General features: G+C 39.0%; 1 long non-coding RNA gene across 1 annotated transcript in view; it reads right to left on the bottom strand.

The window, feature by feature from the left end:
* Positions 1-23,827, bottom strand: part of LOC115947225 (uncharacterized) — a 57,561-nt gene extending 33,734 nt beyond the window's left edge. Inside the window, exon 1 of the long non-coding RNA XR_004550087.1 lies at positions 23,555-23,827. This is a non-coding gene — a long non-coding RNA (uncharacterized lncRNA). The remainder of the gene's footprint in view (positions 1-23,554) is intronic.
* Between the last annotated feature and the right edge of the window lie 446 nt (positions 23,828-24,273).

The following is a 24,273-nucleotide window of genomic DNA, read 5'->3' as shown; positions in this document are numbered from 1 at the left end:
AGAGGAGGCTGTTGCTATGACCTCACTTCGACCATCCTTGGCCACAGTTCAAGAATGACAGAAAAGAAACAGCAGAAGTCTGATGTGCTACTTCCCATTAGTCCCTGTTACTAAAACAGCGAGTGCCCCTGCAGTAATGAACAGAGCTGGAAGCACCTCAAGGGGGTTGGCTGTGGGACACAGTAGCTATGAGGACCTCATGAGGTGGAAAGGGCTTTTTTCCCATAGCCATGGCCCCACAGCCACTTCCCATGGGAGACAGAAGCAGATGGCCTAGACATAGAGGTCAGCAGCAATATCCCATATTAAAAACCATAAGTTTTGCTCTCCGTGGGGCTTGGATGGCCATCTAGACAGTGTAATTTCAGTAACTTTACAGGGGCAAGTCTTACACGAAGGAGCCTCAGCTGGGTGCAGCACTCCCAAAGTTCTGGATGGCACCACCAATCAACTGAGATGTTCAAAGGGACAGGGTGAGGAAAACAGGTACTAGCTGTACAAAAACATAGTAGTGTCAGTGCCTGAAATTAACTATGGTTACAGTCCTTTCCAGTGGTGAATCTGAGATAGCTTTGTAAAAACAGCACTGAGACATACCTGCTTTAATATTGGCCTGACAAATGAAGAGGGGTTCCTAGAATAAAAAATAAGCAAATATATAAATGGGTGTTGCAGTTCAGGCAGCGTTGGCAAGTTCTTCTGGGTGGGGGCCTGTACTGACAGACAAAAAAAGACAGAAAGAACTGGAGAATTTAATAGCAAAGAAAAGGAGATCCCAGCTGATGATATGGTCCTTAATGTTTTGGGGTTTAATTTCTAATGAGAAATTCTTACCCCAAAAGGCCTTTTAGTCTGTTAAAAATCAATGATTATATTTTCTTACAGCACAGTCATTTCCAGCAAAAACTATATGTATATTTAAGATAATTTGTTTGATACAGGCAATTGCCGCTCTCCTTTTGTTTGTCTATGTTGGCATCTTAAAGGACTGTGCTGACCAGGGCTCCCACATGTTGGCTGAAGGGTAACTGTCCATCTGTGCATCCCATCCTCCCAGTATTTCTTTATTGCCAAACAACCCAACAGGCTATACAACACAGTAATGAGCAGTATCACAAATTGCAGAGCAAAAGGGCTAGTTTTCCCTCTGGTCTGGGATTTCCAAGTGACTTCTCTAACATTTAAAAGGGTGCAAGTGAAGGCCAAAATTTTCTCTATGACTGAGCTGTTCTTTCAGTCTCTCTACTGAGGAGATATTTCCCTGAACTGATAAATCTCAACAATGGGAATAAGGTTGTGCTAATGCATTTTCCCTCAGTGAGGATCACAGCAGAATCTCCTTAGCCAGTCACTCATACATATGGAATTGCAAATCAGTCATTTTGACTTGTTTTGTAACTGTTTTGAAATTGGCCAATGGACCCAAAATTTTCAGGGAGGAATTCAGAGAAAAGAGTGCCTTACACGCAGACACACACTCCAGATATGTATTTCCTTGCAATACAAGTGTGAAATTTTACCTGTTAGCATAGATAAAGCCTAATGGATCATTTTTAAGCTCTAACCTTTTCTCATGTACAATTTTTTTCTCTGCATACATAACTAGAACTAACAGTTGCACACACAAGTGACTAAATTTCCATTAAAATAACAAAAACAACATCTGTTTGAATGGCATTTTTGTCTGTGAAAGATTTAGCCCCTACAGGCAGATCCAAAGGGACTATTGTCTACAGAAATAGTACTGGAGCTGGGCCCATCTCTCCAGGAGAAGGCATGCAGTACTTAGCAAACATATTCAGTCCCAGCTGGAAAGTCACATTTTCTTTCATCAAGAAAAGTCTTGCCCTGATATAAGTTCTAGATATAAAACTGATGCTTGAAAAAAAAACATGAAAGTCTTATGCTATTTTTGGGTAACTTGTCAAAGCCATGACTGCAAGTTTCTAAATCCTCCCTTAATGATACATCTTCATTATTCATGCCCAATCCATTTATAATGCTATTTAAATAAAGGCATCTACTAATGAAAACAACAATATACCAAAATTCAAGAGGGCAACCATCAGTTTATCACTAGCCACAAGCCATCTTATTGACTTTACCTGGGTGTATTGAGTGGTAGTTATCAAAGTTTATACTGCATATGCATATTGTAATATTTGCCTGTGAGCATCTTAGAGTCATCTCAAGTGATTCAGATTCATATCTCACATATTATCTAAAAATTATGTTGGTCTGAAAAATGCTTCTAAGAAACTATCTGAATGTGAATGCTCCATCCCTGGCAGTGTTCAAGGCAAGGCTGGATGAAGCCTTGGGTGATATGGTTTAGTGTGAGGTGTCCCTGCCCATGGCAGGGGTGTTGGAACTAGATAATCTTAAGGTCCTTTACAACTCTAACTATTCTATGATTCTATGATTCTATGTACACTCGTTGGGTCACTCACACTAAGGTGCTTCTGAAAAACATTATAAGGGAATGAACAGAACTATCCAGCTTTTAAGAAGGCAAATTTCTAGAAATCTGTCCATGAACTTACCTTAGAAATGATAAATGAGAGCAGAAAGAATAAAATAGTGTGAGAATTTGTTTTTAATGATTTTGTTTTTCCTCAACTATTTCTTTACCAAGACTTCTGACTCAGCCTTCTGGAGAACAAATGCTACATTGCATGGTATAAAATTCTTACATAGAAACTGAAACTGAAAAATATTGACTCAGATAACTAGGAGAATATTAGTTGCATGCAAAACCCAAACAAAAACGTAGGTTTCAATTCATATTCAGGTAATTTTCAAGCTTATGTATGGACCACACAATGAGTGTTTGCTCTACATGGAGAGAAACTGAACCACCAGGGAATTTTAGTCTTTAGCAAGAAGGTGGAAATATACTGTGTGTAGAGGTACACTGCAACCAAGTTCACTGAAAAGCTTATTACTTTAGCCACGCAAATAGAACCATTCCTTGTAACTTTGTCTCATTTGCAGGACTGGCCTTTGGACCATGTTTCTGCTAAGCTATCAGTCATCCATCCATTGTTTATAAGAGTAGTGTTATTAACTCAGAAATAACAAACAGCACTTCTAACGCCTGTTCACATATCCCATTATTTGCACCTCAAGATACTCTAGCCCAGCTACTGAAGATATAATCAAGGCTGTGGGCATAAGATAAGGTCTTTCTAGATCGAAGCACATATGTCATGAGAGAGCACATGCAATTTCAAGCAAAAGATAAGTTGCTCCAAAGGCTGAGAAACCAGAGAAGTCATTCCCTTCATATCCTAAAAACCCCAAATGCCTGTTGGCATGTTGCTAGGAATAGGACTTTCTGAATGAGCCTTCAAAGCAATGGCCTAATCACAAATTTGGGAAGTGGGCAAGGTATCATCAGTATTGAGCCTTCACCATGGTGATCAGGGTGTTTCCCCAAGCACCTACCCCAGTTCCACTCTGCTGTACCCTACAAAGTTAGGCTGCAAGTGGCAAGTGTCTTTAGGTACTTTTGGTTGGTCTTTTGACCAAGCCAGGGCTTCTCTTCTAGGGTGTACCCTGTGTACTAGTCCCCCAGCTAGTCCATCTGGGAATCAGCCAGGACAAAGCAGCCTGTGCCAAGGTTTCCTGGGAGCAAAACTAGGGCAGGACATATTTTGGATGTCTTACCTGGCCACACACTGCTGCAATGCCCCAGGCTGTATCTCTGAGGAAACACAGACTGCTCCATAACGGTTACAGTTGTGAAGACCACTCTTTATCTTACTGCTTTGACAGGGGCTCTGATCCCTTCAACCTCAGCAGCCCAGCATGTGCCAAGTGACTAGGAAAGCAGACCCTTGTGCAATGCAATCTTTCAGCTGTCTTCCCCTCTTCTGGCCCCTCTCTGCAGTAGCAGACGGGAAACGCCTGTTATCCAAGCCCAAAAGTTTGTGATAAAATGAGGATTTAATTATTATTTCCCCAGTGTTGACTTATGTTTTACAAATTCCAACTAAAGCAGGTCAAACTGATTAAGGGGGGAAACAGCTTCAACAAAGAAAAAAGTAATTTTTTAGGTTTTTAAGCAGGGTTAAGATGATGGGGTAATAGGGGGAAGAAAAAAAGGGGAAAACTGTGAAAAGTTACCTTGCATATAGCAATCTTAAGTATAAGAAATGCCTTCTGTCTCAAGACTCCCTACATTTCTGAAAGCTTTTTGCTTTTATTTGAAGTCTTAGTAAAAAAACAGAAATATTTGTCATCTTTTTTTTCTCAAAGAACACAATATTTACACCAATTTCAATTTTATTGGAATTAGTAAAAATCTAAGTGTTTATAATTGAATTTGACTGCCTTTCTGGTAAATAAAAATCCATGGGGAAGGTAGCAGTTTTCCAGTGTATATTTTTAAAGCACATGGTTGTTGAGACTGTTAAATGTTCTCTAGGAGCTCTGTCATGAGTTCTAGCCATTTGAAGCAATGGGAGGTTTTAATTGTTTAATCATACTTTGCCATCTGTAGTTTGAGAGGCCACTAATCTATTAGTAATAACAGCAAAATAAGCTTTTAACTTGTTAATTTTATTACAGCAAAGATCACGGTTCATTTCAGCCTCCTGTGCCATAAGATCTTGAGTGTTTATTCTGGTTGGAGAACTTGACAGTCAGTGCTAGTTAAAAGGGATCATTTTTTTTCTCCATCGAAAAGATAAATGTTTTAAAACATTTAAGCACTCTAATTTTTCTTCTCTAGAACACATGGCTCTGTGTTGGCAGTGCTGAGAGTTATTATTGTATTTAATGGCATACTATTTTCCAGCCTCCAGCTGTCTGGGAACACAACTGAGGAAAGCACAGCTAGATATTTTTACCATGTATGATGCATAGCCCACAACACATAAGGTTGATCAGAGGGCTATGGATGGTATCCAGCAATAATTGGGTTGTGGAGTTGCTCTTGTTTTGGTTTTAAATGGCTATTCCGAAACTTCAGCTGCCAGGTCATTGCACCGTTTTCTGTTTATCACACAAAAGCAGGATGTTCTATATTATTCTTCAGATTGTAGTAAAGAAATAAAAAGTAGAAGAATCCCACTCAGTTTTGTTTCTTGCCATGGCTTGGCTTTATCTGCCCACATTAAGCATGCACGGGGGAAAAAAGCTGCCAGTATTTTAGTAACTTGGGCATTAGCAAGTCATAGGAACTTCTAGTTCAACACTGGTCCATGATCCTAGTGTCCACCCTTGCCGAGCCCTGACTCTGAAGGAGGCCTAGGCATGCCACACAAAAAAGTCACAGGAGACTGAAAGTCTCCTGGGAAAGTGAAGGAAGGATCAAACTGAAATGATTGGTCTTAATGCAAGCTTTTATATGCTGCTTCTTTTAGGGAGAGCACCTCACTACATGATTAAGCATGTTCCTCTAGCCCTTAAATCTGAGAACATTTTTCTTGCATCATCTCAGTCACACTTCACCAGCAGCCTCCCTGATTAAACAATTTGCTCCTCAGCAGCAGGCAATGCTAGCTGCTCATTGCAATGCCTCTTTAAAAGCCAAATCCCACTGAGAAAGAAAGCACAAACCACTGGTGTGGGCATTGCTCAAAGAGCCTGCAGTTGTGAGGTTTTGTTTTTTGTTCTCTGCCTCAGCTTCAGTTCATTCGCTACATCAATTACCAGCACCAGAGCCTGGTTCTGGTAGTGAAGACAGTAATCCAGGGGGTTGCCTATACATGTGCCCCAAGTCATCCTCCTCTTAAATGTTGAACAAGAACAGCATCTCTCACACCCAAACATCTGTTTATACAGAATTTATAGTTCATTTGAAAACAAAAGGAATGAACCACTGTATCATTACTTTTAATGAGGAAAACAACACAATCTTATCCAAAGAAACTGAATATATTCCCACTGCAGTTGTCAGATTCAATATTATACCATTTGGACCAGCATGATTCCTTATTACTTTGGGACCCCCACACACAGATGCTGATAGCTTCTGCTTACATATTTATGCTTTCCACTGGGGGAGATGAGTCTTTCAGGAGGCCTCATTATGTCTGACTCTGAATGGTGCAAACAGCCTTGCCAGGCTGCCTTGGATCAGCTCTGAACATTATCAGCTGCTAAGACACACTTTGGTGGGCAAGGTGGTTCAACCTCATGCAACCTACCTTTCCACTCGCTTAAACTTTCTCGACTGATATATTTTCCATCCATTCTGCTTATTTTCTCAATGATTTAGAAATCCCTGACGGTATCAGGGTGTGGAAGTGCAAGAGGGACAACCTACAGCAAGTGACTTGAGAGCAACCCAAGGGGATGAACTGTCCCCAGTTCTCTGCAATCAGCTCTGCAAGGGAGAGCTTGCATGTTGCTAAGAGGGAAGCAGCATGTATGACTTCTATCTGTGTGTTTGGAATACGTGTTGGAGTCAGCTGTGGAAAGGGTAGGATTCATCAGTCTCTGTGTGGGCAGTTGACTTATGAGTCATCTCAACCTAGCAGGGACATCTAAAAGAAACATGGGCTGTGCTCTAGAAAATGCTTATTTCTAGAAGTGGCTCTAAAAGAGCATGAACGATGAGTTTCTGCTATAGATATCCAAAAGGTAAATGCTTCCTTTAGGGCAGACCAATCCCATTACCAGTTTCTCATTTATAATCTCTGAAGCTGTGATACTTCTTGATACACTGCACCAAAATCCCTATTGGCTTCCTCTGAAATTCACAGATCTGCCTGGTTTAGGAGAAAGCTGTACTTGTGAAATGATACTGCCATCTCCAAATGGAATAGAAAAAGATAAGGCATGGGAGATTCACTACTACTAAGCTTCATCTTTCCATGTTTTACCTGTCAGCTGAGAGGTTTTTTGTTCCTTTGTTAACCAAGAAATACTAAAGAAACAGATATCTATGAAGAGTGCTCTGGGAGTGCCTGTGTTATCCAATGATCCATCACCCAGCCAGTATCCCAGCTCAGAAGGAATTGGCCAAGGCAAGCCCAGTGCAGTTATCCACTTTACTTTCAAATCCATTGGATTATTTGCAAGTCACACAGGCAGTTTGCTAAACCAGGGCACTGAAGCAAAAATCCCACTTTTTTCTTGTAAAATATGCTGTCAATGGAGCTTGCAATGCTTTTGACCTTTATCTTAGGGACCACCATAAACTAAAAATAGTTCATAGTAACATCATTCACAGCTTCTGTTCTCTTCAGGAACTAAAAACACTCTAATTAGTAGATTTTAGGGTACAAAAGCTGGTTAAACCTTTCTGTGAGGGGTTATTTTTCAGCTTAGTTGTGGTTTGGGAAATGATTGAGCTAGTATTTAGAGTGGGATGTTGAAAATCACTCAGCATTTGCCTGACTCATGAGAAATTCACCTTTGGCTCCAGCAGCAGGAAAGTGCTGATCATTTTGGAAAACTCCAAACCTAAAGGCTTTTTCAGAAATGTTGCTTAAAATGATCCTTTGAACAGGAGCTTATGTTTCAGTATATTGTTTTACTTTAGTGATAAAATAAAGCAAGCTTATGCAATTTTAACCATTTGTTTTTCTGTATGACGACACTTTACATTTCTAAAGATCCTTTCATGAAATAATCCCAACAGTATTAGCATAATCTCAAACATACACTAGAAATTGCTAGCATTATTACATTCATATTATGACTGGGGATGCAGTAAAATGAAAGGATCTACTCAAGTCAAATGGGTGCTCAACAATAAAACTTGGAACTATTTGTTCCTTTCCCTCCTCCTTCAGCCTGCTACTCTGTGCTTCTAGAAAGCCATGTCATGAAATAGTAAACGGTCTTGAAGTTGATAAAGAATGAAAAAGATATTTTTACAATAAGGGCTGTTTTTTTCTGCACAGTTTCTCCATCAGTGAATAAGCAATGTCCACCATTTATGCAAGAACACCGTACATATGTCTTCCTGCGGCAATGTACAGACTGAATTTTAATATCACAGGCTAGAAGTGACATGCTTAAAGCTCAAATCTAGGTAGTCCCCAGCCTATTTTAAATGGTATTCGGTGTCCCTTTTCTAAATTATGTATGTTCACATGGATTTATCAGCATGGCTGAGATTCTTCCATTAGCACCACCTGGTGGGAAATACACACTCGCAATAACGTGACAGAGTTGCAACTCCGTCTATGTGCATGTGGGCACACGCACTCCCATCATGCAAACAGTGCACAGCTTGATTTGGGGAACAGAGAGCCCAGAGGAAAAAAAAAAAGACTGGCAGACATCATTCTGCTGTTCTTATGTTTTCAGTGCAACAGCCAAATGAGTGCCTGCTGCAGCACGTCTCTACTGCTCTGCTGAAAAACAAACAAGTTTATGGAAATCAATTTTTAAAAGCCAAAAAAGAGAGAAACAAGTTTTGTTTAGGAGTTCTATGGTAGCAGAGAGCAGAAGATCCACAAGGCTGTGTTTGCCTCTTGCATTTCAAAGTGGTGTCTGTCCCAGAAATCAAGCTCTTGCCAAATGCATTCACCCAAACGTTTTCAAAAATCTTTGCTTTTTGAAGTGAGGCATTTTTTAAAATGCATTTATTCCAGTGAGAACACTTTTAAAAGAGAAGTATCAGGAATTTTTTATCTCAGAAACATTATTTACTTGTTTGAGTTTTGTTTTGGGAGGTTTTTTTTTAAAAAAATAAAAGAATTGATTGATATGTTATGTCATGACTTCACAGATAAATCTTCCTTTCATAATGGAAGAAAATATCAAAAGAAGCTCTCAAAAGACTCTATGTTTAACCAGTTTTAAAATGCCTATATTTGAAACAAATGATTGCTTACTTATACATCCTAATTATCTGAAGATATTTATTTTGCATGAAATCTTAGAACAATATGTTTTCATTTTAGATCAAACCAAAATGGATTTCCAAATATTGATGTATCTAAGATGGTAAAAATACCTAATTTCAACCAGATCTTATTTCCAGCTAGCTCCTCCAGGAAGCATAACACAGCGAGTCTTTACCGCAACTGGCAAATAAAGGGCAACATCTCATCATACAAGTCCCAGCACAGCACATAATTAATAGTAGCCAAAGAATTCAGACTCAGAAGCAGGAGAAGCATTTTAAACTCTTATGTTGCAGATGACACTCCAAAATTGTGTTTTCACATATGGGAAAGATAAATGCTCAGAAGTTAATAAAATGTGTAGTCCTCACTGCTAGCCACAAACTGTGGCTTTCAAGACCCTGATAATGGGTACAGCAATAGGACAGCATAGAACAAAACTCCCATTTTGAGTAAACAGATTCTTTTAGCTCTTAAAACCATCTTAAACAAAAAAGAAAATCCCAACAAACAAAAAAATACTTTTTTCTATAAAAAGAAAAAATAGTTTTTTTCTATACATTTCAGCTACTTTCCCATTAAAAGGGAGAAAGTTTTATTCTATTTGTCCAAGACATCCATCTCACTCATGTTGCTCTCATCACTATGATGTTTTCAGAGCAGTGTTTTATGAAATAAATCCTACCCATTTAGTAAAATGAAAAAAAAAAAACAAATACAGTAACTAGGTAAAATAAAAACTAGCTCTCAGTTCCCAAATGACAATAATTTATTATCATTTATTTTTTCCTGCAAATATTGTCATCATTTGTTTATTCTATTTCTTACAATGGTGTTTATTTTAAGCATGAGAGGGAGGCTCTGTTGTTTGGGGTAAAGTGTTTAAGATGTCACTGAAAAATTGTGAACTTGCCCAGTAAAATACACTGGAGCTGATTTCCCAGTGAGAGTGGTTCATTCAAATCCCTAAATATGAAGGGTAGTGGGGGAATATATTTCATCACCAGCTCTCATGACTGCGCTTCATGTAGGATTACCCTGTGGTTTGCAGTATTGCTTCTCCAAAGACACAGTGAAATAACAGGCTTACAGTTACCCTTTTCAAACTAGCATTACTCTCAGGCTGGTGTACAACTAGAGCAGAATCTAGATGTAGCATTGATTTTTGCATTATTTCCTTTAAGCTCTTACAGTTTTCTAAGTGTTGTTGAATTTACTATCTATAGAATAAGAAGTACAACTATGTTGTATAAGAAAAGAAATTATGGACCATGGTCTGCTCTCCAAGTAAATGGACAACTGAAGTCATTTGCTAGGCACAAACAACTGTTTCAAGCATGTGCATGGCAAGCTCAGCTATAAGCAAGATGCCTTGGGTCCACATCTAATACAATACAGAGATCTCCAGAGAAGGTTTTTCCATTTGTTTTGCCTCCCTTCAAATGGGGTAAGCTGGCACTTGAAGGTGTCATTCTGTCTTCACTGGCAATAAGGGGAGCCTTGAGAATCAGCCTTACCTAGCTCCACACATTTTAGGTGGCCAGACTGCAATTAGGCAGGCCATCCAGCTCCTGTCTCTGAAGCAAGTAAAGCATAAAGCTCAGAGACAGAAGTGAAACACCCTGTTTCTAACCCTACTGGTAACGGACTAGGGTGATATTGTAAAAGTAAGTTTTGCTCATCAGTGCTTTGGGTAACCCACTGCAGATTTGATAAGGAATATGTCACAGGCTTATTATGATGCTGCCTTGACACTTATTTGATCTGTGGATGAAGGACGAAGTCTGCAAGTACCAGTAGCCACATGGAGAAGTTTGCTTAGGGAAGTACGTCACTTGCCTGGGTTAAGCCTCTGTTGTCAGTCTTTGCACACTTACAGTAATCCATGACCTAAAGTTTCAAATTAATTAAAAAAAAAACAGAACAAATCCACACGATTTTAAAAAAAGCAAAAGCTATATTCACTGTGTAGGACAGAACTTGAAACAAAGATGCACTTGTATTTAGTATATGTGAGTCACCAGGATGCAGACAGCATGGCTTTATGGATATTCTTATTCTTGTTTGAATCAACCCAGACGTTTGCTGTTCTTGGTTGTGTACATTAACCTATACTACATATACCAGACTGCAGCATATGCTGATGGAGAGACACTCTGAACAAGCAGAAAAAAGAATAAGAAAAAAAGAATTATCAAGGCTTTTTAAATAAAACTTCTAAAGCACCTTTAAATTGTAACATCTTGACCAAAGAAAAGCCTGAATTATGTAAAAGAGGGCAGGGAGCCAACATCTGGCAATAATAAGATTGTTTTGTAAGCAAGCAGTTTTCTACACAGCACGCAGCTCTTGGTCCACATTAGAGCAAATAGCAAATCTGTGAAGATGTACATGGTCTCTGGCTGCCAGAAGGATACCCTAGGCTTTGAGTGAAAATTTTTGTGTCATTTGATCTCCTAAAACAGCCAGCTGAGATGAGTTATATTCCCCCTGCCAGGAACCTCGAAAGAATTGTTCAAACCATATGCTCATTCCTGCTGAATTGGAAACAAATGCCATAACTGCATTGTTGGACTTTGAAATCAAACTCTCCCAGGTTCTTTCCAGCGTTCCTGGGAGGAAACAAAACTCCTTCCTGTGTCTGCCACTTTTGTCTCTGCGGAGGGACCTCCTTCCCTCCTCTCCCCATACTCCTTCTCATCCTTTCTCTCCTCCTCCAGCAACTGCAATCTCTCATTCCAGAAAGCCACATCACAGGCCTTCCCCATATGTTAGCGATCTTCTGTTTGCTGCCATTAGACTTTGCCATAGCCTGTAGAAATGGAGTCACTTAATTAGGTCCAGAGAACTAGAGAACAAGGAGGCCATTCAGGGTGGCACCCTGTCAGCAGCTTCTTCCTCTTGCTTTGTATTTTCACAGAATCATAGAACGGTTAGGGTTGGAAAGGACCTTAAGATCATCTAGTTCCAAGCCCCCTGCCATGGGCAGGGACACCTCACACTGAGCTGTATCACCCAAGGCTCATAGTCCTGTCCTTTACTTCCCCTTTTCTTAGAAGGGAAAAATCTCAAGCCCTTCCCTGCTTCTTCCCACCTGTATAATCACAACACAGCTGTGCAGGTTAGTGTCTTTAACCTGACCCTGCACAAAGAGACTGTCTTTCAAAGCCAGCCCCAAAACAAAAACAAACAGAACAATCACAACAAAAATGAACAAACACAGAAAATCCTAGATTTGCCAGGCTGCAGGACCCTAAGGCTATAAAAGCCTACAGTGTGCTCAAAAAAGAGTAGGCAGCTACTGATAGTTGTTCTGAAAGCCATGAAGGGCACTGAGAGTCACAGCCACTCATCAGCACACTAGGGAAAAAGGTCTCGGAAGCCATCACCTCAGTGCTCAGAGCTGCATCTGGGTATGGTTTGGTTTTTATTTCAGCCTTCATAAGAAGCACAGTTCCTTCCTGTTAAGCCAACAACAGTTGAACTCCATCTCAGATATTTAACTCTCGCAGTATCTTAGCTGACAACAAAGCATGCATGCGTGCTTCATTTCAAACAGCCTGGTTGCCCTCCTTCTGTTCCCTATCTCCCCCAAAGGGCATCAGAGAGCATTCACAGATACATAATTTCAAAGATATTCCACTGACAATCTAACATTTATCTGCAGAATAATTTAATCATCATATTAAAGATGCCTCCTCAATTTTCCTACTTGCCTTCTAGTTTTCATTTCATAGAAAGATTACACCAGAGATCTAAATTCAGCTGTAAATCTCCACTGCTGCAGTTCAGACCAGGTAGCATACAGCCACCAGCTATTTGCTGGCATCTGTTAGGCTTTCATGAGTTTGCTCAGTAATGTACACCAATCTGATACATGAACATAAAAGTGACAGATTTCCTCTAGAAAAAAAGAAAATTAAGCTTTTCCAGGTACTATTTTAATAATCAATTTGTACTTCACTCCTCTAAAAAGACCCTATATAACTTGGCTAAGACACAACAGAAGTTCTTTGCAACATGTATTTCAGCCAACCTCGATGAAGCAAAGCCATCATGTTCTCCTTGTCAATTTAGTGCAAAAAAAAAGGAAGGAAAAAAATCGAGTTCTTAACTTGCTCACCTTTTTTATATCTGGAAGCAAATAGGTTTCTTCTGAAAAAACAAGATCTATCACATTCCTTTGTGTTTCAAAGGCCACATACACTGATGTATGTAGGCTGCAAGTGTTGTTAAGGATGGGTGAAAATCGGCAGGCTACAGGTACAAATGCAGTGACACAACCTTTGAAAGTCTCCTATATAAAATGTGGGAAGACTTCCCTTCTAGACAGTGAAACTGACTTCAGAAGAACTATGTGGAAGTATGAAATACCCAAATATGGAGGTTCACTTCTCCTTTTTTCTTATGGCTTTATTAAAATATTCTACTTAGGCCTTGATCCTTTTCATCAGCGTATGCCCCCAAAGCACTGTATCTCAGTTTGCATGCTGCTGGCCCTTGCAGCAAGAGCTCCATGCGTGCTCAGAAGCAGCACCTGGCTCTTGGGAAGGGTCTCCAGAGGAAGCAACAGAAGCGGCCTTCCTTTCCCACTTCAAAACAAAGCTCTGCCAAACAGAAAATTCCTGGAAGCTACATTCTTAAGTCCAAGGACAGATTTCTTCAAAGGAAGTTAAAGTGAGGGAAGATCAAAGACCAGATAGGAAGAAGTAGGTTGTAGCAGTGGAAGATTCAATCATCAGGCAAATAAACAACGGGGTGTGTGACCCTGGAGAGGACCGCAGGGGAGCTTGTTTTACAAGAAGAGAGGTGGTAGATTGCACCGGAAACCTGGGCAGGGTCTGAGGAAGCCTGGGGAAAGAGCATGTGGGGGTGGTCTGCCTGGGCTTCAGTGACACCGGCAACAGATGGACACTCTGGAGGTAACATGTAGGTTCGCAGAATGGAAGCTACAGACCAAGGTTTCTTTAGTGTCTTAGCTAGGGGCAACAAAGGAAGTTAAGTGACTATAGGATAAGGAGAAACCTGGCATGAATAAACAAATTAAAAGATAGGAAATGGGGTATGAGTAAGTGGTCAGTTCTCACAGCAGAGGGAGGTTGGTTTTACTGGCACTGGTGCTAAGAAATGAGCTATTTGATATATTGCAGACATTGTTGGAAAAAGGGATAAGGCATGAGGTGAAGACTGCTGACGAGAATAAATTATGCAGGAGAATAGGAACATGAGCAGACTGTGAAGAATTACAGAAGGGTCGAAGGAGACTGAATGGCTGGGCAATAAAAGAGCAGCTGAAATTAATTGTATAAAACTCTAAAGTGATGCATGTGTGAAAAGACAATCTTAGATCTGCATAGACAGTGGTGGTTTCTGAAATAACAGCATTCAGGAGCAAGACCTTGGTGTTAAGATAGATAATCCATAAAAGCAAAGTGACAATTTCAGGAATAGTCAGAAAAAGAGGACAGAACAAAGCAAAAACATTTTGGTGCTGTTGTACCAACCTTTGGGTCACACTTACCTTTCAAATTATGTGCAGTCCTTTCGCAGAGGAGGGGAACAGCATTTAAATTGCAAAAAGTTCAGACAGGTACAGGGAGGCTGAACAAGAGTCATGGAAGGGCTATCCATATGATGAACAAGCCAAGATTCTGAACCAATTTGATCCAGAAGAGAGAGAACACATACAGCTGAGTTCTGCAAAGTCACAAACAGCATGGAGAGAGTGGAGGGAGATCAACAGTCCATTCCCTTCACAGTCTCAAGCAACACATGCACTCAGACAAAGCTAGGACAAACCAAGTTCAAAATAGACAGGGGATGACTTTCCATGCAATCATGATAAGGCTGTCCTTGTTGAAGGATGCTGCGAATGCTAAAAGTTTACACAAGCCAATGGGAAGAAGGTTCCAAAAAGAGCTACTGAACAGACAAACCACGACGGGATCAGGAAGCCTCTGAGCTGAAAACAGAGGCTGAATTTGGGAGTGGATACGTAATTCTAAAAATATTTGTCCAGTGCCTACTCATCTTAGTGTGCCCACTTGTAATCACTGATAGAGACAGCACCAGGCAAGATAGACCTTAGGTCCAGTATGGTACTGCTGTTCTTCATAGCATTACATTAGTCTCTCAGACCCAGGCAGCCTGACTTCCCCTCTGAAATGCATGATCTCTTTTCTCAACCAGAAAAACACATCAAGAGCAGGAGTTTCACCAGAGAAAGATATCGATAGTCATCTTACCCCACACACCATCACTCACCACTTGAAGTAACCTAATGTTTTCAATAACAAATTCAAACATTAATCCGATTTGTTCTCCTCAGTGGCATTCCTATCCTTCCCAAGTTCATTTCATGCACGTACTTTGAGTGAAACAGCAGGAAAATGGAGTGCACCCAGAAAATTAAACTCAGATTTGTAAGAGCAAGTGTTCATACCAATAGCTGATTTCGTAAGTGAAATGAGGATGATCACAGAAGGAAAGTGTATGCTCAATTCACAGCAGAATAAAAATGTCTTGGTTTTCACATATACATATTCTCCTAAGAAGTATTCATGCACATTTTTCCATGATTAACTTACAAAAGCAAACACATTTTTAAAGAACAAAAACAAGCAAAACAAACAAACAAACAGAAAACCCCAGCAAAACAAACAAACAAAAAAAGTGGTGACATCATTCAGGAAAAAAGAAGTGGGAAGCAGAATGGGTAGAACACATAAAAAAAATCCTATATACTGTTCACCTATATTAACTTTCCTAATATCTTAATTATGTGTGTATATATATTATTATTATTGATCACTGGAAGATCTCCATTCAGTTCAGAAGGATGACTCTTCGGGTCTGCCATTGCTTGTATTACTGACTCCAGTGACCTGTCTGTCCATGAACACAGTGAGTTGCAGAAGTGGTGTCACCTCATAGTTTTGAGAGTTGCAGAGCTTGTTTTAAAAGACAAGTTTATGACAAACAGAATTAAGGAAGGAGGAGTATGTCAGACCAGTGTTCAGAAGTGTCATATGCCCCAAAAATGTAAAACTTGCTTTTTCCATGGTGCTGAAACAGAAAATATTGTCCTTTACGGAGGCAGAACAGAGGCCTATGCTCTCAAAAAAAAGATTTAAGTATTTCTTTAAAAAAACATATTCTGATAAATGGATTTTTTTTAATGGGAAATCACTAATCTCATGGTTATCATTTTAAAAACACCTTTAGCACCTATGATTGCTCCTGCCCCACAATCATTTTTAAGATCTCCAAAATGAACTCTCCACTGTTTAAAACAGATGTGTTTTATTTTAAAAGTACTGAAAACATCTGACACACACCCCCAAAAAAACCCCATGACAACAAAAAGCATCTTCAAAATACACATTTATTTCAAGTTTCTCTTAACCCTCCCAAAGCTCAGCTAATAGCCAAGGAAAAATATAACCAAAGTATTTTTCCATGATATATTTCTCATAGAAATATTTCAACATCTTGATTTTAGTATATTAATATTTCTCATAGAAATAGCTCAAATTCCAAAACAGTGGGAAGTATTATTCTACCATGTAACCCCTTCTGTGATATTATCATTGTCACTGCAAATTACAGACTTGCACAGTTAGAGAAAGGTAGGAAGGAAAATCAAAGGACAAAAAAAAACAAAACCCCAAGTACATTAAATGTGCTTTATGCAAACACCAGTTTTCTCAGTCCGTTCACACTTTCCTTCAGTGTGGCAGATTTTGGAGATAAGACAAAATCAAGTTGTGTTCAATCACACTCAGTTACAAATCACAGCTCAACATTGATCTCAAGGATTCTGCCCACTCCTAAAACTACAGAAGTTGGCAGGAATAGCTTGCCTTGTTTTTCTTTCCCCTTCTTTTTTGTTTACACTATATATATATGTATATATATATATATATATATATGTATATACTCACATACAGAGCTTCTCATTTCTTTTTCAACGTATGGAAGGCCCAGATTCACAACAGATGGAGAAGGCATCTGATTTAACTGAAGAAAGAGCAACCATATAGTGTTGTCAAATAAATACAATGTTGTATATTGCCTAAAGCACCAAATGTCAGTTTCTACCCCAAACTTTTCCCATCATAAGTACTTTAGGGGTTATTTCTAACACAGAGAAATTATTGTACAGTCATTGGCTGAAGCACTGATTCAAATTAATGGTGCCTCTTTAGGACAGATGTTTTTACATATACATTCCCATGATACATTTACCTGACTATCAAAGAAAAAGAAAAAAGAGAAAATATGCACAGAATATAGAATGAAATTTTGCATACTCAAGAGAGCTTTTGCTCCCTTCTGTCAGTGTTTTTACCCTACAGCACATTTCAACTAAGAAGTAGCCAGTAGAAGAAAGATTGTTACTGCATCCACTGTGATGAACAGATACTAGCACTGACTTTTACTGAAAGCTAGTCTGGCAACTTAATGAAAACACCCATGCCTTTAAAAGTCCGTTTTATAATAATTTTTCAGGCATACTTAATATGTTTTCTAATCACACGATAACCTTGTGGGACTGTAGAATAAATCATTGTGACTGCTCTGATTCTGTAGCTTTTATACGTACTAAGGCAGGGGGGAGGCTGCTCAAGGAACATGGCTATACTTTCTTATCAAGATTAAAAGATAATAGAAAATAAACCTTTCTTTTTTCTTTCTAGTAATGTATAATATATTCCCCTGTGATGGGCGGATTTTTATCTCCAGTTTACCAATGCAGGTGAAAAGTGGGAAACTAGCAGTACTAACACAGAGCCCTCAACCTTTCCCAGTTTTGGCTGTATCAGTGTCTTGTCATAATGACCCATAGCAGCAGCAGCGCACATATGATATTCATAGGCCTATATTATACTGATTTCAGATGCAAGGCTTCTTTCTACATCCCAGAAGTATTTTGAACCTCAAATACGGCACCCAGTATGTTTTGCTCTGGAATCCTCAGTCGAACTGGCTGAGAAGGCTGCCAGACCCCAAAACTTCTATTCAATGGGAAATTAAAAAGTGTTCTTGGAGTTTTGGCTTGGCAATGGAACAGGGAAATAAAATGTTGAAGCCCCTCAAGGCAAGGAGAATTCCATGTAAGTTTTCTGAAGATGTCCAAATTTTCTTGAGCTGCCAGAAGTGGGTTAAGGAGCAATAGACCTTGGAAAACCCAAGATCATCCAGAGCAGACAAAGGAGAAGCAGGTCTATGGGAGCAATTTCATCATTAGAATGCTGGAAACTGAAGCTCCGTCTTCTCTGGAGCTCTTTGGTTTCCCATCATCAGCCAGGTCTGGTTAGGAAGCCAGGAGGTCAAGCTGGCAATAAGCAATCCAGGAGCCCTCCGGAACCTGACATACCCCAGTGGATCATGCTCATTTCAGTGAATAAATACTCCATTTTCAGATAGAGCATAAAACGTCATTAAAAAAAAACCCAAACAACTGGGAAGTTTTATTGAGTCAGAAAAAAATTGCCCCATTTGATCCTAGAAGAAAAAACAAGCAAATGAACATGCTTTTAGGAATAGTGTGTCATTAGTGGTTTTCTCGGGCTGCTGTGCCCTCTCATGGCTGCAATCCCCCACTGAGGCATTCAGGTTTTCTCACTCCCTAAACACGCAGACAAACCAGTCCCTGGAGCCCCTTATCCTTGTAGGGTATGGGATTAAAACCACATCAAACCATTTAGTAAGTAATTCTTCCCAAGACAGACCATTCCCAGTCCCTTCTCTTGTAATTTTTGCAGACCTCTTCTGCTATCTGAGTCCTGGGAATTCACCTCATCCTCAATGGATGACTGGGGAAGGTGGGAGGCAAGTTGTTAAACTTTTTCCCATTTTCTTCCTTCCAAGCAGTACCGCTCTCTTCTTTCTTTCTCAAGTTAGTGGCAGACACTTATCTGGTTAACGTGGTCTCCCTGAGGTATGTAGTACCCATAATAATTCAGGACCTCTGTAGCATCCTTCTGCCAAAGCAAACCACAAAAGGGTATGCGACAGAGGCAATGAAATCCAGGGACAAAACTGTGTAAAACATTCTAAGTAAAAATACTCATATAAACTTATTGTATGAGACAACCAGACCTGGACCAGAACCACTTCCAAAGAAGGAAGAAAAATCAGTGGGATCAGAATACAAATCACCCAAATGTGACCAATGTAGTCATACTGATGGAATAATGGAGCACAGTAAATTTGGGATCAGTCTAATCAGGCAAATAAAAAAGAAGATGCCTCAAATGCAGTATTCCACATGGATAAAAAATGCCCAGCAGGTTTTAAGGCTGATTACAAAAGCCATGAGGGCAAATGCATGGCAACAACCATGTGGAACTTCAGTTAATTTCATGCAAACCAGAAAAGTGATACAGGGGGTTTTGAGGAAAAAAGCTAATTTATGTTTGTTTTTTACATGATATAGATGACTGTCTCATGAAGCAACCTGAGAGAAGGAGAAGCATTTCTTGACCTATGAAAAACAATCTATGGGATTCAGTTAAAAAATTATTGCAAGGGACCTTTCATGATTGCTAATGATGATAACATAACCAAATTCAGGATCCTTGTAGGAATAAAGGTGGAAGGATACAAGGGCAAGAGAGGGAGGAAGGGATATCTACTCCAGCATAACTTAAGAAACTACATAAAAGTGGGAAAGGTTAGTAAAAGGAAAACAAGGTAATTTGCTAAAAGGGTAAAGAACCTGACCTCTGCTAGGAGACTATCTAAAAACATTTCACTTGGGTTTCAGGATAAATGTGTACTAAGTCTTTGAAAGTTACAAACTGGGCTAAAAAAATCTAGCATTTTTAAGTGTCAGACTAAAGGAAAAACTTACAAATAGATAGGTATTATTCAGAAGTCTAAGTGAAGAAAATAAAAGGGGTACAAAAGTTTATATATTAAATGCAAACCCAAAATAAAACAGAAAACACTATGAAGAACAACTTGCTACAAGCATCCTAATTAATCACAAAATTCTTGCAAACACAGAAGCAACAAGAGCTTTGTCAGAATTCGCGTGACTAATATATCACAGAAGTGTTAAGGGAGAGTTCAAGGCTGTATCAGAAAAGCTAGACAGATTATCTGAGTTGGTGTTTATAAAGGAAAGCTCAGAGAGGTTTTATGTGTGAAGCAAGTTCAAAATCTTCAACTGAAGTGCCAGTGGCAAGGGATTAGAGTAGGTCAATAAAACAGTAGCAAGTCTCTAAGACCAGAAACCATTCAACAGTGGTCCTAGAGGAGCTAAGCAAAATCCTAAGCATGTGATTTATCACTACGGTGGCTTTGAACAGCTCCCAGCCCAGAAAACTGGAAGGCAGCACAGATGACAAAACTTACAGAACAAGTCCCAGGAGCAAGGAAATACATGATACTATAGACCATTAGTTAGGTTTCTATGTCAGGCAGATTTGTTGGAACTTTTATAGTAGATAAACCTATGAATATCTCATACCAGAGAAGTAACAAGTAGTTTTTATCGAGAGCTGTCACACCTCCTAGATGCATTGCAGTTCTTTGAAGACACCAATAAACTTGTGAATAGAGTGGTTCATTTGACATATTTGGACTCCCAAAAAAGTCTTTAATGGGTTGAGAGACACAAGAAGAAGCTAAATTGTCATAGAAGAAGGAGTACCTCTAAAAAAAAAAGGAAAGAAAAGCTGATATAAAAAGCCATTCTCAAAGTAGAAGGGTCTGCTCTGTGATCTCTACTTCTCCATAACAGATCTATAGCAGAGACTGAATAGTGAGTAAAGGTTATTCATAATATGAATCTTCTCAGCATCATATAAATTAAAATGTACTGCATAGAGTTACAGAAAGATTGCTGCATTACTGAACAATAGGATGTCAGATAGTTGTCCACACCATTAAACATAAATTAACATATGTCAGTAAAAATAACCTTACAGGCAAAATTATGAGCTCTATGCTAATTATCACTCAAGATAGATCTAGGAAAGAAATTGGGAAAATAAAAGAAAAGTAGATTTTTAGTATTTATACTTACTAGAAAATACAAAACATCATTTCTATCAGCTCTAAAACATCACTATCAATATGTTTAGAATGGCATAAAGTTCTGAAGGGTTTATGGCTTGATTGACGCAGACAGGGCTGGTCACTGAAAAGTGATACATTAAAACAGAAAAGGTACAAAAAAAGTGATAGGATAGGAGGAAGTATAGAATAACTTGTCAATGGGGAAAAAATATAAATAAGCCAGGTGTCTTCAGCCTGTAAAAGAGACAGTAAATGATGTATGTGAAGCATACGCAGTTTCTGAAGAGCATAGAAAATCTGAACAGAGAAATGTTAAACTTCACACGATGCCACTATGCAACAGATTCAATACAAGCTGCTGAAGTCCTTGTTCACACAGCAAATAACACAATTGTGGACACATAGTATTACGGGGACTAAAAGCAAAAGGGTCTCAAGAGCCATCAGAGCAACATGAAGAGAAGTCCATAAAAGACACTTAGACACAATAATAAAGGAACCTTTAGCTCAAAAAGGACTTCAGCCACAGATTGCTAAAGGCTATGAAAATAAAATGTAGAAAAGTGTTGCTGGTTAACTTCCTGGGCACCTGACTCTGGCTATCATTAAGGACAGGATGCTAGTCTTGCTAAATATTTCCAGTGGTTTAGTGTAACAGTATTTATGCTGGAAAACCAGTTTTCATTTATGCGTAGGGGGCAGGACTTTTTTTCTACTAAGGAAGTCCCTGCATGTGACCCAGACCAGCTGTATAGCTAGCCAGTGCACAGACATGGCACACTTTCGCCTTTCTGCATGGTGATTCTGTTCAGATACAGGTAAAAGTATTTTTCCAAATGTTCACAGTGTTACACACAAAGTATTCCTGAAGGACACACTGAAACAGAGGGGGTGAGAAAGGCTGAAAATAAATTAAAGTATAATCAAACAGCAACCAAGCTCTTCCAAGCAAATTTTTCATCCACTATCTTTCCAATTCTCACATTTGGCTGACAGCATTTGGCATGTTGAGCAGGCACTTGGAAAACACTAAGCCTAACATAGGCCTGATATGCACATGGAATTACAGATGCTTTTATGTATAAAGACTCTCCAAACATTGCATTCTTCCACTTTCAGGTAAGGCAGGAGTATGATTAAAGGAGTTTTCTTCAATGGCATTTTTTTCTTTGTTTTTCTTTCTTAATTCCATCTGCTTAATTAATTATCAAGTAACTTGCTCTGCATCTCCCTTGCACAGCTTGACAAATCGAGTTTCCTAAAAGAAACCACAGTAGTAATGGCTTCTCATTGCAATGTACTGCATTACACAAACCATTGTAAAAAGAAGAAAAAAGAGGAGAGAGATGAGAGAGAAAAGAAGAAAAAGAAGAAAAGAAATGAAAAAGAGAAGAAGAAATTAAAAAGATTTTTTTTTTTTAAAGTGCCAAAAGAAATACAAAGAAATTACTACAGGCTGAGCCTTGACATTGGTTTAGTGATGAAGTGAATGCCAACGTGGAAAATACTAGGCATGAGTTATCACTTGAACATCATCTCTTCAGATTGAATTGTGAACACAAGAAAGGCTCACAGTCAGTTCCAGCAGATTTTTATTTGCTGACACCACAAATTATGTCAACTTTTCAACAAAATGTCCACGAGAGCAACATACAGCAAAAATTAATTCATTTTAATCGGCAACAATGACTTTTGTTTTAGAAGTGGCAGAATTTCTACTGCTTGAGTTACAGAGCATTTTGATTTGGAAGCAAAGGCTTAGAGGCCACAGTATCTCTAACTGTGCCAACCCCAAAAGGTTGCAATATATGTTTCTACAGTCCTAGTGTGAAATTTAATTTTTATGTGTAACATCTTTTGGAGACATTGGAAATGAGCAATTTAAATGCAAATTAATTGGAGAGTACAGCTAGGACTGTTCCAGAGTCTTATCTGTATAAAAAACTGGATATTTTAATAGGATTTTGAAGTCACTTGTGTAGATAAAAATCTCTGAAAATGAACAGACCCTACTGCAGATAAATCTTACTAAGGGAGAACTTGCAGCCGCCTTTTTTGAAACATTCCTAAGGAAGTATGTCATGCACTAGGAAATCCATTCTGGATAATACTTTAAAATTTTTCACCTTAATTCATACGCCAAATTCTTCTCTATTGAATAAGAATTTATGGTGTACTCCAGCATGTGCCAGAAACTGCTGAATGAAAGCCACGGCTGTAGCTGTTATTGGGCAGACACTACAATGCTATTGGTACATTTATTCAGTGTATGAATGGATTCCCTGTAAGATTTTTCAATAACTATCTGGACACTGGTTCGTTTTTTTTTTTTTTTGAGTGCTGTGCAAGGGCTATATCTGGAGACCAGCATTCTTTCCATCCAGGCAACAAATGCAAGAACAGAATGAAATGCTTGATCAGAAGAACTTCTCTGGAACTGTGGAGGGACCACGTGTTGGAGGACATCTAGAGAAGCAGGACGCTGCCAATAGCCTCTTTGGCAGCTCTATATATGGCTGAGCACACCAGGTGGGCAGTCCTCAGCTTTCTTGTGGAGCATTCTGTGTAAAGCATCAGCAGATTGAACTGGAGCATATTGCTTTCTGAGTCATTCTCAAAACGGCACAAAGTGGAGTATCTTCACTACATATGCTGTAGATATAACCCAAGACCACTCTCACTGCTCGCACTTAGTAAACTAAGTGATGCCTTACCTTGTTATGGAGCAAGACTCCTCCTCTGTAAAAATCCAGTATTGTCCAGAACAAAATGGCAAGAAAAAAAATCAAAACCATGAAAAAGTTTCAGTTGCATATCTGCCAGAAAAACATCAGGCAAATCTCAAATGATTCAGTTCAGGCTGGCAATAAGAGACCACAAAAATTCAAATTACACCGAAAGCAGAATGTCTAAGAAATTTATCTTTTTTCAGATTACTCATTGCCCTGTTTAAATATTAGCCTAAAAAGTCAGCTGTCACCTTTGCATTTGCTCAGCTCCAGAGATCACATATACCCCAAGCTGCATAAACAGAAGTAGACTGAGCAGTTAGAAGTAACTTCAGTTAGGCTATTTTAAAGAAAAAAGGGAAAGCAAAATGTGGCTTATTGAAAGAAATAAGGCATTCATGCTGGCATTTGAATCTGAAGCATTAAATCTTTAGCCTTGAATAAAGCAGGGATAGATTTAAGTCACCCTGAGAATATGTTATCATGCTCTTCAAGAAAGGCACTTTTATTTTTAAGCAAAAGCTGGGTCTGATGTGATCATATGATCTGAGCTTCACAGCAATTACCAACATATGAATCCCGCTTTGATTAAAGAAGAAATCAAACACATCATGCAAAAGATTTCAAACAGTTCATTTCATGTCCCTGTCTAATCAATTTTAACATTTCTTGTGTTTGGTGAAACAGTGAGAACCTCCAAACAT

The sequence above is a fragment of the Melopsittacus undulatus genome, chromosome 1, assembly GCF_012275295.1.
Source record: "Melopsittacus undulatus isolate bMelUnd1 chromosome 1, bMelUnd1.mat.Z, whole genome shotgun sequence".
Classification (NCBI taxonomy): Eukaryota; Metazoa; Chordata; class Aves; order Psittaciformes; family Psittaculidae; genus Melopsittacus; species Melopsittacus undulatus.
The sequence above is the reverse complement of the archived record's forward strand: the minus strand, read 5'-3'. Positions and strand labels throughout refer to the sequence as shown.